Raw genomic sequence first — 16,817 nt, 5'->3', positions numbered from 1 at the left:
TCCCATTGAGGCCAATAGTAAAAACTGAATATCCATGAAAAAAACTAGAAAGAATCTATCTGTGAAACTGCTTTGCATAGAATCTATGAAAAGACAGTTTTAAGCCCTTTGAGATCTAGGATGTAAAAGCAAATATCCCACAATAAAAAGTAGAAAGAAGCTATTTGTGGAACTACTTTGCAAGGTGTGAATTCACCTCACAGAGATAAACCTTACTTTTGATTCAGTAGATTGGAAACACTATTTTGTAGAATCTACAAAGGGATATTTCAGAGCTGATTGAGACCTATAGTGAAAACCTGAATATCCCATGATTAAAAGTAGAAAGATGCAATCTGGGAAATTTCTTGGCCGTGTGTGGATTCATCTCACAGACATAAACCTTACTTTAGATTCAGCAGGTTGGACATACTGTTTTGTAGAATCTACTAAGAAACGTTATAAAGCCCATTGAGGCCTATTGTGAAAAATTGAATATACCCCAATGAAAACTTAAAAGAAGCTGTCTGTGAAACTGCTTTGGATGTCTGTATTCGTCTCACACAAACAAATGTTTGTTTTATTCAGCAGGTTGAAAGCAATCTTTTTGTAAAGTCTGTGAAGGGACATTTCAGAGTCCATTAAGGCCTATTGTAAAAAAACTAATCTTCCACAATAAAAGCTAGAAAGAAGCTATGTTTGAAACCATTTTGCAGTGTGTGGATTCGTCTCACAGAGTTAAACCTTTCTTTTCATTCAGCAAGTTTGAAACACTCTTTTTGTGGAATCTGCAAAGGGACATTTCAGAACCCATTGAGGACTGTAGGAAAAAATCAAATATCCCATAATAAAAACTAGGAAGAAGCTATCTATGAAACTGCTTTGTGATGTGTGGATTAAACTCACAGAGTTTAACCTCTCTTTTGATTCAGTAGGGTGGAAACACTCTTTTTGTAGAATCTGCAGGGAACATTTGGGAGCCCACTGAGGCCTACAGTGGTAAAATGAAATATCCTACAATAAAAACAAGAAAGAAGCTATCTGTGAAGCCACTTTATAATGTGTGCATTTATCACACAGAGTAAAACCTTTTTTTTAAATTCACCAGGTTGGAAACAGTGTTTTGTAGAATCTACTAAGGGTCCATTTGGAGACAATTGAAGCCTGTAGTGAAAGACCAAATATTGCACCATAAAAACTAGAAAGAAGACATCTGTGAAACTGCTTTGCAATGTGTGGATTCATCTCACAGAACTAAACCTTTTTTTAGCTTCAGAAGGTTGGAAACACTCTTTTTGTGTAATCTAAAATGAACATTCCAGAGTCTATTGAGGCATATACTGAAAAACTGAATAAATCACGATAAAAACTAGAAAGATGCTATCTGTGAAACCGTTTTGTGATGTGTGGATTCATCTCACAGAGTTAAACCTATCATTTGATTCAGCAGGTTAGAAGCATTGTGTTTGCAAAATCCTCAAAGGGACATTTCAAAGTCCATTGATGCCTATATTGAAAAACTGAATATCCTGCAATAAAAGCTAGAAATAAATGTCTGTGAAACTGTTTTGTGATGTGTGCATTCATCTCATAGAATTAAACCTTTCTTTTGATTCAGCAAGATTGAAACACTCTTTTACAGAATCTTTGAAGTCACATTTCTGTAGGGAAAAGGGCTTATGGGTGCCTGTATAAACTGGCCATAAAAATATAGGACAATAAGTTTTGGAAAGCCACAGTAGGCCTCTGAAGAGGAAAGCCTCCTTATTGCCATCATGTCCCCATGACCAGAGCGTGACCTGCTCTCTTATCTATAAACACTATGCTTAAGGAGAAAGACACTCCTTTGAAGCACTGGAATGTGGCCAGACTTGCCAGCTCCTAGTTAAGCCCACTCCCAACAGCTGCTCTCTGATAAGTAAAAGAATAAATAAGTAGTTAAGTAAATGCTGCTTAAGGACAAAGGAGATTCACTTGAACTGCCACTGCTATAGTTTATGTGTATGATGCATCACTGCCCCTTTCACCATTTCACCCAAAACATCTGCTTCTTAGATCTAAGTGATTGTACTCAATAAATAGTGTGGAGACCAGAGCTCAGGGCCTTTGAAGCCTCCTACCTTGCACTGGCCCCCTGACCCCTACCTTTATGCACTCCTGACTTGTCTCTTCTCATTCCTTTGTCACTACCAGACTTTGGGTGTCCTATGGGTAGTTGAAGCTGGTCCCCAACACATTTTGGTGCCCATTGTTGCCTATAATGAAAAGGTAATATCCTGTGATGAAAACTAGAAAGATGCAATCTGTGCAACCACTTTGTGATATGTGGATTTATCTCACAGAGTTAAGTCTTTCTTTTGATTCAACAGGTTGGAAACACTTTCTGTGAAATCTACCAAGGGACGTTTCAGAGCCCAGTGAGGCCTATAGTGAATTTCTGAATATCATGCAATAAAAACTAGAAAGAAGATATATGTGAAGCCACTTTGCAATTTGTGGATTCATCTTGAAGAGACAAAACTTTCTTTTGATACGGCAGTTTGGAAACACTCTTTTTGTAGATCTATGAATGTACATTTCTTAGCCCACTAAGGCCAGTAGTAAAAAATAAAATATCCTATGATAAAAACTAGAAAGAAGATTCTGTGAAACTGCTTTTCGATGTGTGGAATCAGTTCACAGATTTAAATGATTCTTTTGATTCAGCAGGTTGAAAACACTGGTTTTTTAGTATCTACGAAGGGACATTTCAACGTCCAGTGAGGCCTATAGTGAAAAACTGAACATCCCCCAATAAATACTCAAAAGAAGCTATCTGTGAAATCACTTTGGATGTCTGTATTCATCGTACAGAGTTAAAAGTTTCTTTTGATTCAGCAAGTTGGAAACACTCTATTTGTAGAATCTATGAAAAGACATTTTGGAGCCCCTTTAGGCATATAGTAAAAAACAAAATATTGCATGATAAACCTAGAAGGTAGCTATCTGTGAAACCTCTTTGGGATGTGTGCACTCAATTCAAGGAGTTTAACTTTTCTTTTTATTCAGCAGGTCAGAAACATTCTTTTTATAATCTGCTAAGGTACATTTCAAAGCCTATTGAGTCCTATAGTGAAAAACAAAATATTCCGGGATAAAAACTAGAAAGTAGCTATCTGTGAAACTGCTTCGCAATGTGCACATTCTTCTCACAGAGTTAAACCTTTCTTTAGATTCAGCAGGTCTGAAACACTCTTTTTGTAGAATATACGAAGGGACATTTAGAAGCTCATTGAGGCATGTAGTGAAAAACAAAATATCCCATGATGAAAACTAGAAAGAAGCTATCTGTGAAACAACTTTGGAATGTGTGAATTCATCTCACATACTTAAACCTTCATTTTGATTCAACAGGTTGAAACACACTTTTTGTGTAGAATATATGAAGAAACATTTTGGCACCCGTTGCAGCCTATAGTGAAAAATGGAATATACCTTGAAAAAAACTAGAAATAAACTGTCTGTAAAACCAATTTGTGATGCACGCATTCAACTCAAGTAGTTAAACTTTTCTTTTTATTCAGCAAGTTGGAAACTCACGTTTTATAGAATCTATGAAGGAACATTTTGTAGCCCATTGAGGCCTAGAGTTAACAACTGAATATCCAGTGACAAAAACTGGAAAGAAGCTATCTGTGAAGCTGAATTGCAATGTGTGACATCATCTCACAGAGTTAAATCTTTATTTGGATTAAGTAGGTTGTAATTACTGGTTTTGTAGAATCTACAAAGGGACATTTCAGAGGCCATTGAGGCCTATTTTGAAAAACTGAATATCTCACAATGAAAATTAGAAAAAAGTTACCTGTGAAACTGCTTTGTGATGTGTGGATTCATATCACAGAGATATAGCTTTTTTTTTTGATTCAGCAGGTTGGACACACTCTTTTAGTAGAATCTGTGAAGGGACATTTCATATCACATTGAGGACTATGGTGAAAAACCGAATATTTTACAATAAAATTTATGAACAAGCTATTTGTGCAAACTCTTTGCAATGTGTGGATTCATCTCACAAAGGTAAAATCTTTTGATTCAGCCTTGTTGGAAACACTCTTTTTGTAGAATCTGCAAAAAGACATTTCACAGCCCTTTGAGGCCTATAATGAAAAACAAATATCTTGTGGTAAAAGCTAGAAAGAAGTTATCTGTGAAACTGCTTTGTGATGACTTAAACCTTTCTTTATTTCTGCACATTTTAAACACTTTTTTTTTTGTAGAACTGACAAAGGGACATTTCGGATAATATTGAGGCATGTAGTAAAAAACCAAATATCAGGTGATAAAAACTAGAAACAAGCTATCTGTAAAATGCTTTGAGATGTCTGGATTCATGTCACAGACACAAACCTTTCCTTTGGTTCAGCAGGATAGAAACTCTCTTTTTGTAGAATCTAGGAAGGGACATTTTGGAGCCCATTGAGGCCTATAGTGAAAAACCGAATATTTTGCAATAAAAACTAGAAAGAAGCTATCTGTGAAACCCTCTGTGATGTGCAGATTCTTCTTACAGAGGTAAACCTTAATTTTGATCGAGCAGATTGGAAACACTCTTTTTGTAGAATCTACAAAGGGACATTTCGGAGCCCATTGAAACCTATAGTGAAAAACTGAATACTACGCTATAAAAGTTAGATAAGAGGCTATATGTGAAATCGCTTTGTGAGGTGTGGATTCATCTCACAGAATTAATCCCTTCTTTTAATTTAGCAGAATTGAAACATTTTTTTGTAGAACTGATGAATGGACATTTCTGAGCCCATTGAGGCCAGTAGTACAAAACTGAATATCCTGTGATAAAAACTAGGAAGAAGTTACCTGTGAAATTGCTTTGTGATGTGTTGATTCATCTCACAGATTTAAGCCTTTCTTTTGATTCAGCTGGTTGAAAACACTCGTTTTGTAGAATCCATGAAGGAACATTTCAGAGCATGTTGAGGCTTATAGTGAAAAACAAAATATCACGTCATAAAAACTAGAAAGAAGCTATCCGTGAAACTGCTTTGTGATGTGTGGATTCATCTCACAGAAGTAGAACTTTCTTTTGGTTCAGGAGGTTGGAAACATTCGTTTTGTAGAAACTACGAAGAGACATTTTAGAGCCCATTAAGGCCTATAGTGAAAAACCAAATACCACACTATAAAAACTAGAAAGAATCTGTCTGTGTAACTGCTGTCCAATATGTGGATTCATCTCAGAGATAAACACTTTTTTTTTTTTTTGATTCAGCAGGTTGGAAACACACGTTTTGTATGACCTCAGAAAAGACATTTCAGAGCCTATTGAGGCATACAGGGAAAAGCTGAATTTCCCACGATAAAAACTAGAACGAATGTGCTAGAAAGAAGCTACTGTAAAATTGCTTTGCAATGTGTGGATACATCCTCGAGAATTAAACTTTTCTTTTGATTCAACAGATTGGAAACAGTATTTTGTAGAATCTATGAAGGGACATATCAAAGCCCATTGAGTCTTATAGCAAAAAACTGAATATCACGTGATAAAAACTAGAAATAAGCTATTTGTGAAATGACTTTGCGATGTGTAGATTCATTTCACAGTGTCAAACTTCTTTTTTTTTGATTCAGTATGCTGGAAACACTTTTTGTAAAATCTAAGAAGGGATATTTCAGAGCCCATTGAGGCCTATAGTTAAAATGCCAATATCCCACAATAAACATTAGAAAGAAGTTATCTGTGAAAACATTTTGTGATGTCTGGATTTATCTCACACATTTAAACCTTTCTTTTGATTAAGTGGGTTGGAAACAATCTTTCTGTAGAATCTACGAAGGGATATTTTAGAGCCCATTGAGGCCAACAGTGGAAAACTGAATATCCTGCGATAAAACTACAATGAATCTACCTGTGAAAACACTTTGTGATGTGTAGATTTATCTCACAGATTTAAACCTTTCTTTTGATTCAGCAGAATGGAAACACTCTCTTTGTAGAATCTATGAAGAAACACTTTGGAGCCTATTGAGGCCTATAGTGAAAAATGAAATATCCTGCATTAAAAACTAGATAGAAGCTATCTGTGAAAAAGCTTTGGGATGTGTGGATTTATCTCACAGTGTTAAGCAAGTTTTTTTTTTTTTTTTTATTCAGCAGATTGGAAACACTCTTTTTGTAAAATCTAAGAAGAGATATTTCAGAGCCCACTGAGGACTCTAGTTAACAACACAATATCCCATGATAAACACTGGAAAGAAGTTATCTGTGAAAACCCTTTGCAATGTGTGGATTCATCTCAGACAGTTAAATCTTTATTTTGAGTAAGCAGGTTAAGAACAATCTTTTCATGGAATCTATGAAGGGATATTTTGGAGTTCATTGAGGTCAACAGTAAAAAACCAAATATCTCATAATAAAACTAGCAAGAATCTATCTGTGAAACTGCTTTATGATGTCTGAATTCATCTCACAGAAATAAATTTTTCTTTTTTTAGCAGGTTGAAAACACTATTTCTGTAGAATCTGCAAAGGGGCATTTCAGAGACCATTGAAGAATACAGTGAAAAATCAAATATTCCACAGAAAGCACTAGAAAGAAGCTATCTATGAAACTGCTTTGTGATTTATGGATTCGTATGGCTGAGGTAAACCATTCTTTTGATTCAGCAGGTTGGAAGCACTCTTTTTGTAGCATCTACAAAGGGACATTTAGAATCTTATTGAGGCCTATACTGAAAAACAAAATACCCCGTGATAGAAACTAGAAAGAAGTTTTCTGTGAAACTGTTTGGTGATGTGTGGGATCATCTCACAGATTTAAATCATTCTTTTGATTCTGCAGGTTGGAAGCAGTCTTTTTGTTTAATGTACAAAAGAACATTTGGAACCCAGTGAGGCCTATGGTGAAAAATTGAATGTCTCATGATAAAATCTTGAAAGAAGTTATATTTGAAACTGTTTTATGACGTGTGGATACGTCTCACAGTGGTAAACCTTTCTTATGATTCAGTAGGTTGGAAACACTATTTTTGTAGAATCCGTGAATGGACAGTTCAGAGCCTATTGAGGCCTATAGGGCAAAACCAAATACCCCACGATAAAAACCAGAAAGAAGCTATCTGTTAAACTGCTTTGCAATGTGTGGATTCATCTCAAAGAGTTAAACCTTTCTTTTGATTCAGGAGGTTGAAGACCTTTTTTTTTTTGTACAATGTACAAAGGGATATTTCAAAGCCTATTGAGGACTATAGTGAAAAACCGAATAACACGCAATAAAAACTAGAAAGAAGCTATCTGTGAAACTGCTTTGTGATTTGTGGATTCATCTCACAGAGTTAGACCTTTCTTTTGATTCACTGTGTTGGAAGCAACCTCTTTGTAAAATCTACAAAGGAACATTTCAAAGTCCATTGAGTCCTATAGGGAAAAACTGAATGTCTCATGATAAAAAGTGGAAAGAAGCTAGTTGTGAAACCACTTTGCAATGTATGGATTCATCTCATTGAGTTAAATCTTTCTTGTTATTGAGCAGGTTGGAAACATTCTTTTTGTAGAATCTACGAAGGGACATTTTATAGCCCATTGAGACCTATAGTGAAAAACTGAATATCCCATGATAAAAACTAGAAAGAAGCCATCTGAGAAACTGCTTTTCAATGTGTGGGTTCACCTCACAGAGTTAAACCTTTCTTTTTATTCAGCACTTTGGAAACATTCTTTTTTTTAGAATCTAGAAAGGGACATTTTGGAGTCCATTGAGGCCTATAGTAAAAAACTGAATACCCTGTGATAAAAACTAGAAAGAAGCTCCATGTGAAACCACTTTGTGATGTGTGGATTCATCTCTCAGAGTAAAATCTTTCTTTTAATTTGGCAGGTTGGAAACATTGTTTTTGTAGAATCTACAAAGAGGCATTTCAGAGGCCATTGAGGCATATAGTGAAAAATCGAGTGTCCCACAATCAAAAGTAGAAAGAAGCAATCGGTGAAACGCTTTGTGCTATGTGGATTCACCTCACAGTGTTAAACCTTTCTTTTGATTCAGGAGGTTGGAAACATTCCTTTTGTAGAATCTACAAAGGTATATTTCAGAACTCACTGAGGCCTATAGTTAAAAATTGATATCCCAAGATAAAAACTAGAAAGAAGCTACTTCTGAAATCTCTTTGCGATGGGTGGATTTATCTGATAAAGTTAAACATTTCTTTTGATTCTGCAGCTCGGAAGCCCTTCTGTTGTATACTCTACAAGGGATATTTCAGAGCCCACTGTGGACTATATTGAAAAACCAAATATCCTGTGATTAAAAACTAGAAAGCAGCTATCTGGAAACCACTTTTCAATGTGTGGATTCATCTCAGAGATAATCCTTTCTTTTGATTTAGCAGGTTGGAAACACTCTTTTTGTAGGATGTACATTTCAGAGCCCACTGAGGCCTATCTTGTAAAACCAAATATTCTGCGATAAAAACTAGAAAGAAGCTACCTCTGAAACTGCTTTGTTATTGGTTGATTCATCTCAAAAAGTTAAGCATTCCTTCTGTTTCTGCAGGCTGAAAACTCTATTTTTGTAAAATCTACAAAGGAACATTTTGGATCTCATTGAGGCCTATAGTATACAAACCAAATATCGCACAATAAAAACTAGAAAGAAGCTACCTCTGACACCACTTGTGATGAGTGGATTCATCTCACAAAGTTAAACATTTATTTTGATTCAGCAGGTTGGAAATCCTTTTTTTGTACAATCTACAAAGGGACATTTCAGAGCCTATTGAAGCCAATAGTGAAAAACCGAATATCCTTAGATAAAAACCAGAAAGAAGCTATCTCTGAAACCCCTTTGTGATGTGTAGATTCATCTCAAAGGGTTAAACATTTTTTTTGATTCAGGAGGTTGGAAACATTCTCTTTATAGAAACTACAAAGGAATATTTCAGAGCTGATTGAGGACTATGGTAGAAAACCAAAGATCTTGTGATAACAACTAGAAAGAAGCCATCTGTGGAACCGCTTTGTACTACGTGGATTCATTCATAGAGCTAAACATTTCCTTTGACTCAGCATGTTGGAAACACTTTCTTTGTAGAATCTACAAAGGGACATTTCAAGCCTATTGAGGCCTATAGTGAAAAACTGAATATCCTGTGATACAAACTAGAAAGAAGCTATCTGTGAAACAGGTTTGTGATGTGTAGATTTATTTCACAGAATTAAACCTTTCCTTTAATTCAGAAGGTTGGAGACACTCTTTTAGAAGAATCAATGAAGAGACATTTCAAATCCCATTGGGACCTATAGTAAAAACCAGAATGTCCAGCGATAGAAACTAGAAAGAAACTATCTGTGAAACCACTTTGAGATGTGTGGATTCATCTCGCAGAGTTAAACCATTATTTTTATTCAGTGGGTTGGAAACACTCTTTTTGTAGAATCTAGGAAGGGACATTTCAGAACCCATTGAGGTGTATAGTGAAAAATCAAATATCCCATAATAAAAACTAGAAATAATGTATCTGTGAAACAGCTTTGTGATGGGTGGATTAATCTCACAGAGTTCAACCTTTCTTTTGATTCAGTACTTTGGAAACATTCTTTTTTTATAATCTAGAATGGGACATTTTGGATCCCTTTGAAGTCTATCGTGAAAAACCAAATATGCTGAGATGAAAACTAGAAAGAAGCTACCTCTGAAACTGCTTTGTGATAGGTGAATTCATCTCACAGAGTTAAACTTTTCTTTTGACTCAGCAGGTTGGAAACCCTTTCATAGTACAATCTAAAAAAGGACATTTCGGAGCCCATTGAGGCCTATAGTGGAAACCCAAATTAAAAACTGGAAAGAAGTTATCTGTGAAAACCCTTTGTCATGTGTGGATTCATCTCAAAGAGTTAAACCTTTCTTGTGATTCAGGAGGTTGGAAACACTGTGTAGAGTCTTCAAAGGGACATTTCAAAGCTTATTAAGAACTATAGTGAAAAACCTGATATCTCATGATAAACACTAGAAAGAAGCTACCTCTGAAACTGCTTTTTTATGGCCGGATTTATCTCACAAAACTAAGTGTTTCTTTTGATTCTACAGGTTGGAAATCATTTTTTACACCTTCTACATAGGTACTTTTCAGAGTACATTGAGGTCTATAGTGAAAAACTGAATATCTCACAATATAAAGTAGAAAAGTAGCTATCTGTGAAACTGCTTTGTGATGTGTGGATTCATCTCACAGAGACAAATGCTTCTTTTGATTCAGCACGTTGGAAAGACAATTTTTGTAGAATCTGTGAAGGGCCATTACAGAGCCCATTGAGGCGTATAGAGATAAACCTAATATCCCACCATAACAACTAGAAAGAAGCTATCTGTGAAACTGCTTTGTGATGTGTGGATTCAGCTCACAGAGTTAAACCTTTCTTTTTATTCAGCAGGTTGGAGATACTCTTTTTGTAGAATCTGCAAGGGGACATTCAGAGCCTATTGAAGCCTGCAAGAAAAAAAAAAAAAAAACAATATCCCATGATAAAAACTGGAAAGAAGCTATCTGTGAAACCACTTTGTGATGTGTGGATTCATCTCAGAGTGAAATCCTTCTTGTTTTTCAGCAGGTTGAAAACACAGTTTTTGTGGAATCTAGGAATGCACATTTCATAGCACATGGTGGCCTACAGTGAGAAATTGAACATCTGGTGATAAAAACTAGGAAGAAGCTATCTGTCAAACCACTTTGTGATATGTGGATTCATAACACAAAGTTCATTCTTTCATTTGATTCAACAAATGTTTTTGTAGAGTCTGCAAAGGGACATTTTGAAGCCTATTCAGGCTTTTAGGAAAAACTCGAATATTCCCCAATAAAAACTAGAAAGAAGCTATCTGTGAAATGGTTTTGCAATGTGAGGATTTTACAAAGGAGTTAAACTGTTCTTTAGATTGAACAGGTTGGAACACTCTTTTTGTAGAATCTGCGAATGACATTTTAGAACCCATTGAGGCCTATATAGGAAAACAAAAGAGCCTGTGATAAAAACTACAGAGGAATTATGCATGAAACTGCTTTGTGATGTGTGGATTCATCTCACAGAATTAAACATTTATTTTGATTCAGCAGGTTGAAAACACACTTTTAATAGAATCAGTGAAGTGACATTTCAGAGCCCTTTGAGGATTATAGGGAAAAACCAAATATCTCATGATAAATACTAGAGAGAAGCTATCTGTGAAACCCGTTTGTGATATGTGGATTCATCTCACAGAGTTAATCCTTTCTTTTGATTCAGAAGGTTGGAAACACTGTTTATAGACTCTATGAAGGGAAATTTCAGAGGCCATTTAGTTTTATCCCAAGATAAAAACTAGAAAGAAGCCATCTGTGAAACTGATTTCTGAAGTGTGGATTCATCTCACAGAGTTAATCCTTTCTTTTGATTCAGCAGGTTGGAAACGTTCTTTTTATAGAATCTGAGAAGGGACATTTCAGAGCCCATTGTGGCATACTAAGGCAAACTGAATATACCACTATAAAAACTAGAAAGAATATATCTGTGAAACTGCTTTGCAATGTGTGGACTCATATCACAAAGTTAAACCTTTCTATTGATTCATCACGTTGGAAACACTCTTTTTGTAGAATCTGTGAAGAGATATTTGGAAGCCCATTGAGGCCTATAGGGAAATACTGAATATCCCATGGTAAAAACCAGAAATAAGCTATCTGTGAAAATCCTTAGTGATGTGTGGATTCATCTCTTAGAGCAAAAACATTCTTTTGATTCAGCCCATTGGAAACAGTTTTTTTTTTTTTTTTTTTTTTATAGAGTCTACGAAGGCACATTTCAGAGTCCATTGAGGCCTATAGGGAAAACTCAAATATTGTTTAATGTAAACTAGGAAGAGTCTATCTGTGAAATCACTCTGAAATGTGTGGATTCACCTAACAGAGGTAAACATTTCTTTTGATTCATCAGGTTGGAAACACTCTTTTTGTAGACTCTACGAAGGGATGTTTCAGAACCCATTGAGACCTACAAAGAAAAACCAAATATCCCATGATAAAAACAAAAAAGAAGCTATTTATAAAACTGCTTTGCAATGTGTGGATTCATCTCACAGAGTTAAACGTTTTTTTTTTTTTTTTTTTTTTTTTTTTTTTTTTTTTTTGATTCAGCAGGTTGGAAATACTCTTTTGTAGAATCTGCAAAGGGACATTTCGAGGCCATTGAGGTCTACAAGGAAAAACTGAATATCTCACAATAAAAAATTGAAAAAAGCTATCTGGGAAATCGCTTTGCAATGTGTGAATTCATCCCACAGAGTTAAATTGCAATGTGTGAATTCATCCCACAGAGTTAAATCTTTCATTTGATTCAGCAGGTTGGAAACACTCTTTTTGTAGAATTTGTGAAGGGACATTTCAGAGCCCATTGAGGCCTGTAAGGAAATACTGAATATCCTATGGTAAAAACTAGAAATAAGCTATCTGTAAAAATGCTTAGTGATGTGTGAGTTTATCTCACAGAATTACAACTTTCTTTTGATTCAGCAGGCTGGACTCTTTTTGTAGAACCCACAAGGGGACTTTTTGGAGCCATTTGAGCCCTACAAGAAAAACTGAATATCCTGTGATACAAAACAAGAAAGAAGCTATCTTTGACACAGCTTTGTGATGTCTGGATTTATCTCACAGAGTTAAATCTTTCTTTTCATTCAGCAGGTTGGAGACACACTTTTTGTAGCATCTGCAAGGGGACATTTCAGATCCTATTGAGGCCTACACGGAAAAAACGAATATTCTGCCATAAAAACTAAAAACACAGCTATCTGTGAAAACACTTTGTGATGTTTGGATTGATCTCATAGAGCTAAACCTTTCTTTTGATTGAGCATGTTGGAAACACTGTTTTTGTAGAATCTGTGAAGGGACATTCCAGAGAAAATTTTGGCCCATAGGGAAAAACCAAATATCCTACCATGAAAACTAGAAAGAAGCTATCTGTGAAATCACTTTGTGACATGTGAATTCATTTCACAGAGTTAAATCTTTCTTTTGATTCAGTAGGTTGGAATCACTCTTTTTGTAGAATCTGCAAAGGAATATTTTGGAGTCCATAGAGGCCTATAGGGAAAAACCGAATAACTCCCAATAAATACTAGAAAGAAGCTAACTGTGAAACTGCTTTGCTATGTTTGCATTCATCTCACAGAATCAAACCTTTCTTTAGATTCAGCAGATTGGAAATACTCTTTTTGTAGAATCTGCAAAGGGACATTTCAGAGCCCATTGAAGTCTACAGTGAAAATCCAATTATCCCATGATAGAAACTAGAAAGAAGCTATCTGTGAAACCACTTTGTGATGTGTGGATTCATCTCACAGAGTTTAATCTTTTTTTTTTTGATTCAGCTGGTTGGAAACACTCTTCTGGTAGAATCTGCAACAGGACATTTCAAAGCCTATTGCGGCCTATAGGGAAAAACTGAATATCCTGTGACAAAATCTGGAAAGAAGCTATCTGTGAAATCGCTTTGAACTGTGTAGATTCTTCTCACAGAATTAAACCCTTCTTTTGATTCAGCAGGTTTTAAACACTCTTTTTGTAGAATGTGTGAAGGGACATTTCGCAACCCATTGAGGTCTATAGGGAAAAACTGAATTTACTGCAAAACAACTAGAGAGAAGCTGTATGTGAATTTGTATTGTGATGTGTGGATTTCTCTCACAGAGTTAAACCTTTCTTTTGATTCTGCAGATTGGAAACACTCTTTTTTGTAGAATCTACAAAATCTGTACCTTTGCAGGAATTCTATAGGAATCCATTGAGGCCTATAGTGAAAAACACAATATCCTGCAATGAAAACTAATAAAAAAGCTATATGTGAAACTGCTTTGTGATGTATGCATTCATCTCCCAAATGTAAGTCTTTCTTTTGATTTAGCATGTTGGAAATACTCTTTTTGTATAATCTGTGAAGGGATATTTAGAATCCTATTGAGGCCTATTGTGAAAAACCGAATATCCTGAAACAGAAACAAGAAAGAATGTATTTGTGAAACTGCTTTCCAATGTGTGGATATACAAAGAAGCACTACTTTGCAATGTCTGGTCCAGCCCCAGGGCAGAGCTTTGCTTGAAGTGAGTGTGGGTGTTTTCCCTTTTCTGTGACTACTTGCTGCTCACCCACTTTCCATTCACAGTGGTCACAAATCCCCAGAATACTTATTTCTCTGCCTTTTGTCTTCTAGGACTTTGAATATCATTGTTTGAAATTAGAATTATTAGTCTAAAATTGAGAGCACATATTTAGACTGCTTAATCAGATTGAGTTAATAAATATGTATTTTTAAACTCTATTTGAACACGGTACAGAGGAGTTTAAGCAAGCAAAAATATGCAAATAAATGTTAAATTTAGATAAAGTTTAATACAATGCATGATGTTACAAATAACCAGAGAGAATAAGCCTAAATTGAAGAAGTAATGATTTAACATATTTTGTGCATGAAAAGTGGATGGCATTTCTAAGTGTCAGTGTCTTGCTAAAAACAGCAGTTTGTTCCCTATCTTCCCTCCCCAGTCTAATAAGTGGGAGGTTTGCTTGATAGAAACAGAGGATACACATGGTATAATAAAGGCTTAACAGTATTTGTTTATGAGAACTTTTATGACTCACTTTCTGCCCCATATGTGGGCAAACTGATAAGAAATCCTGGGTACCTTCACCTTTGGGTCCAGCAGGAAATTCAAATTACACAAGTGTATTAGTCCATTCTCATGCTACTATTAAGAAATACCGGATACTGGGTAATTTATTAAGAAAGAGGTTTAATTGACTCACAGCATGGCTGGAGAGGCATCAGGATAGTTACAATCATGGTGGAAGGGGAAGGAACACAGCCTTCTTCACATGGAGGCAGGAAGAAGAAAAATGAGAGCCAAGCAAAGGAGCTCCTTATAAAACCATCAGATCTAGTGAAAACTAACTAATTATCATGAGAATAGCAAGGGGAAACCACCCCCATGATTCAATTACCTCCCACCAGGTCCCTCCCATGACAAGTGGGGATTCTGGGAACTACAATTCAAGATGAGATTTGGGTGGGGACACAGCCAAACCATATAACAAGCCTCTGCCTATGTGCAATCCCAATCTAATCCCAACCCCACCCACTAACCACCATAAAAACTCCAAGCCATTCTTTTTCTGCTCTCTCAAGCCTTGCTCTCCTCAGAAAGTCTCCTTATATAAGTAAGAAACATTTCACACCTTGTGTGTATACAGCATCATTGATCTTGACATTAAAACTAAATTGTGGTTGGGGGCTAATTCTCCTTCTGTGGGGTGGTAACATCACCTAGTATATTGGAATAGAAGAGACACATTCTTACCACAGGACCCCAAGGATTAGAACTCTTCAATAGCAATAAAGCAAAGGAGGTCATGGTGGGTAGCAGAAATTATCCCAAAGTGTTTAAGTAAGACTAGTGAAGGTGTAGTTTATTCACAGTTTATCTATTCTCTCTGCCATGTACTGTTACTATGAAATAGACACATTTTTGCTATGGATGCTGATGACCATCCCCTGAGTCTGACCAGTTTTGTTGGAGGAAAACCAAAGATAAGCAAATTGTATCTCTGCTGTTCATTGCTTCCACACAAAGCAGGAAAAATCCAGCCAGAAGTGCATAGTTGGGACACGAATGCTGCAAGCAGAGATTATTTTGTCACAAGAGAGAGACTTTTTCATGTTGCCTATAATGTTAGGTTACTTTTCCCAAAACTTCACACAAAATGATTGATAATTATTAATTGCTTGGCTCAAATATTTCCATCCTATTGGCAGGTTTGATGAGATGAAAACTGCAGAATGTGCAATCAAGCTTATCAGATTAAGATCCAGTTTGCCAACTGAAAGGGGCGTGTTCACCAATTTGATGAATATGTGGAATAGAGAAATTGGTTTGTCTCAAATATATAGAATACTGCATTTGAGAAACAGAGAACAAACAACCTCTAAAGAAAAAAACTTTAAAAAATGTATTTCATTTTCACTTTAAAATGCTTTAGGAGCAATGTATTGGATAGTATACTAAGAGCACACCACAAGTGCTTTCTCGTCTTTCTTTTTAATATTTTATTATTCTTATTTTTTTTCTGACTCTCAGAAGCTGAGCATGGAACAGCTCTGAAAGATGAAAAGACAACAAATTATTCTGTCTGTGTTTTGTAGTTTTACAAGCCGTTTTGTATCCGTTTATTCATTTCCTGCTATTGACTAAATGAATATCTTTAATGTCTCCTTACAGATAAGAGCCCAGGAGATAGGTAGACAAGAACTTTATCAGTGATCATCACCAACCAGTGATTACTGAGCATCCGCCATGGTCATGATAAGATATAGATGACAGGAATTAAGAGTGGGTTAATCCAGAGAATATTACACTTCCTGTAAAGCTTGAACTTGTCTCCTGGGATAGAGATGTTTATAAGAACAGAGACAGAAATATTTAAGTAGTTTTGCTGGGTGCAGTGGCTCACGCCTGTAATCCCAGCACTTCGGGAGGTTGAAGTGGGCAGATCACAAGGTCAAGAAATCGAGACCATCCTGGCAAACATGGTGAAACCCTGTCTCTACTAAAAACACAAAAACTAGCTGGGCATGGTGGTGCATGCTTGTAGTCCCAACTACTCAGGAGGTTGAGGAAGGAGAATCGCTTGAACCCATGAGGTGGAGGTTGCAGGGAGCTGAGATCATACCACTGCACTCCAGCCTGGTGACAGAGCAAGACCTTATAAGAAAAGAAAGAAAGAAAGAAAGAAAGAAAGAAAGAAAGAAAGAAAGAAA

The sequence above is a fragment of the Piliocolobus tephrosceles genome, chromosome 7 (genome assembly GCF_002776525.5).
Source record: "Piliocolobus tephrosceles isolate RC106 chromosome 7, ASM277652v3, whole genome shotgun sequence".
In the NCBI taxonomy this organism is placed as follows: Eukaryota; Metazoa; Chordata; class Mammalia; order Primates; family Cercopithecidae; genus Piliocolobus; species Piliocolobus tephrosceles.
Note: the sequence above shows the minus strand (reverse complement) of the source record.